The sequence below is a fragment of the Myotis brandtii genome, unplaced genomic scaffold (assembly GCF_000412655.1).
Source record: "Myotis brandtii unplaced genomic scaffold, ASM41265v1 scaffold268, whole genome shotgun sequence".
In the NCBI taxonomy this organism is placed as follows: domain Eukaryota; kingdom Metazoa; phylum Chordata; class Mammalia; order Chiroptera; family Vespertilionidae; genus Myotis; species Myotis brandtii.
In genome coordinates this window covers 1,084,407-1,087,207 of record NW_005360187.1, presented here as the reverse complement: position 1 = coordinate 1,087,207, position 2,801 = coordinate 1,084,407, and the positions used below count along the sequence as shown (strand labels likewise).

The 2,801-nt window shown below is 48.4% G+C and overlaps 1 protein-coding gene across 12 annotated transcripts in view; it reads left to right on the top strand.

Moving 5' to 3' along the window:
- Nucleotides 1-2,801, top strand: part of ERC2 (ELKS/RAB6-interacting/CAST family member 2) — an 846,554-nt gene that overhangs the window by 519,403 nt on the left and 324,350 nt on the right. The gene's annotated exons all lie outside the window — the stretch shown is intronic.

The window sequence follows — 2,801 nt, the reverse complement described above, 5'->3', positions numbered from 1 at the left end:
GGCGCACATACCTTTGGTGACCTTCTCAGAGATGACATCCAGCTAAGCAAGATGATACATTACCACAACCCTAAAAAAACAAAACGGCTTGTAATGGCAGCTTGTCCTGAGCAAATGCATCGGGAAGGCCCATTTGTTATTCATTAGGAGCAGCCCGGCTGGGCTGGCGTGGTAGGGAGCCTGGAGACTTAAGGTCATTCTACACCCCTGCCCCAGTGGCGGGGACAGCGGCGAAGACAGCTTCAGCAGCCCCCGCACTTCCAGACTCCACCGCACTGCTGTGTGCTGCCCTGCAGGAGCGGAGGTGTTCTAAAGAGTCTAGAGTTACGCCGAGGGTGGGATGAGAGGAAGAAAAAGAAGAGGGGAAAATGGAGAAAAGGAATGATTTCATGGGCAGAGTGATTCCAAGGAGCTAAGTTCAGTGAACCCTAGCTGAGAAGTCCCACAAACTCCCTCTAGCAGCCCAACAAGTATACCCCCAAAGAAAGAGGGGCTGTCAGGAGAGGGTGTGTGTGAGGAGCCCAAGAGTATTGGAGAGTGGTCAGTGGTCAGGGCTTGCTGAGACAAGTGCATGGCTGTGCCCCACTCAAAGAGTTGCTTGGTGCAACGTGGCAGGCACTGAGGGCATGTGGAGCTGCAAGAGGAGCAGGCCAGTGTCTTGAGGAGTGGAGCTGGGCTGGGCAGAGGGAAGCAAGGGCGCTGGGGAGGCCGGCTGCTTGGACCTCAGCAAGTGGGCAGATTGAGAATGTAGGGCCTGCATGCCAGGAAAACAGGATCCAGCTCCGTCTCTAAAGCCCAGAGAGGTGGCCTAAATTCTACCTGCCCGGTCAGCTCTATGGTGTTATTGGTTTCAAGGAGAACATGCAGGAATTGCATTTTCGGTATTTTTACTAGTAGCCTAGTTGTATTGCAGAGTATTTTTGTCTTGCTGCTTAGCATGGAGACGTGTGTTTTGAATCAAAAAATTCCTTCTCACCTTGGCATCAGAATACTTTCAGATCGGACACACCTACCGCTGGAGCTGGGATGCCTTTCAGCAGGGCCCCAACTCCGACCTTCAGTTTCATGTGAGCATCGGGTGCCTCTAGGGCATGCATCAGAACCACCTTTCAGCATTTTTTTAAGCCTCACCCAAGGATATTTTTCCCTTGCTTTTCCAGAGAGAGTGAAAGAGAGGGAAAGACAGAGAGAAACATCGAGGTGAGAGAAACACATCGCTTGGTTGCCTCCTGCATGCACCCCAACCAGGGCCCGGCCGGGCCAGGGAGGAGCCTGCAACAGAGAGACTGGAATCAAACCTGGGACCTTTTGGTCCACAGGACAATGCTCTTACCACTGAGCCAAACTGGTGAGGGCTCTTTTCAATATTTTTGCTCAAATAGTTGCTTAGATCACACATTTGCCTGGTGGCAGCTTCCTATCAGTAGTGGTTTAAGTATGTTTAAGTATGTTGAATAAAGGCTTACGTCATAGAGTGTATAAATCTTTTTCTCTTGCCAGCATTATAAATTTAAAGTCCTTCTTACAAATACCAAAGACATGTAATGTATAAACCAGGTTGTAGCCAGAATAAGAATGACATTATGAGAAAATAAAGCTGAGAACGCTGTGTTTAATAGGAACCAAATCTGATTATTTCAAACCAATAAATTTTAGCCATCTTTGCATTTCTTTGTCTTTAAGTGGAGTACCTTTCCTTTTTAAAGCAGAGGTTTAGTTATTCTGTGTGTGTATCCATACATACATATATTACAAGTTAAAGTGAAAAAAAGCCCTGCTCTTTCTGTGAATTATTAAGGTTTGATATCAAGATATGGAAAAATACCTCTATTTTGAAGTTTTGTACTATTCATGGCACAGAAGTTGGGATTTTTAGATCCGGATTTGGTTGGATAGCTGTTCATTCTGTAGAATACGTGGATGGAGGAGGTCCTAGTCATTTCTCACTCTCCCCAGGAGTCAAAAACTATTTGAAAAACAAATGTTTCATGATGAGGGAAGGACTTTGCTCACAAAAGGCTAATCTTGCCAGACACCTCTTTCTCCCTACCTGGGCCTCCCCACTCCCCACTGTCTGTGGACACAGAGGCTGGGTAGCCTGTGTAACACAATCATTGCCATTGTCATCTTCTGCCTTTTATTGAACAGGAGAGAACCAAACAGTGATATCAGTACACTCCCCAGTCACCTTTTCTTTTATAAATTGCCTTTTCTTTTTCTTGCTTTGTCTTCTGTATTAATGAACTAATTATAGCATTAAAAGAGAGATGGAAGTTTTCTATTAAAGGCAATGAAAATGTTTTTTAAATAGATGGTGGTGATAGTTACATAATCCTATCTAATAATAGACAAACATGGTAATTGACCATACCTTCACTACGCCTCCCAATGGCTAATCAGCACGATATGCAAATTAACTGCCATCAAAGATGGCATACTGCAAGCAGGGTGGGACAGCGCAGCTGCCAGCGCAAGCCGCCATCCTGGGCTGCAGGACAGACCCAGAAGCCGCCCAGAAGCCAGTGATTGGGGGGAGATGGGGGTCCCCTGCCCAGGCCTGATACCTCTGGCGGAGGCGTCAGGTCTGGGCAAGGGGCCGATCCGGCGATCAGAGGGTGATGGAGGTCGACGCCTCTGGCCGAGGCATCAGGCCTGGGCGGGGGGCTGAGCCGGCAATCAGAGGGAGATGGGGGTCCCCTGCCAAGGCCTGACGCCTGGGCCAGAGGCATCAGGTCTGGGGGGGTGCGGAGCTGGTGATCAGGGGGAGATGGGTTTCCCCTGCCCAGGCCTGACTCCTCTGG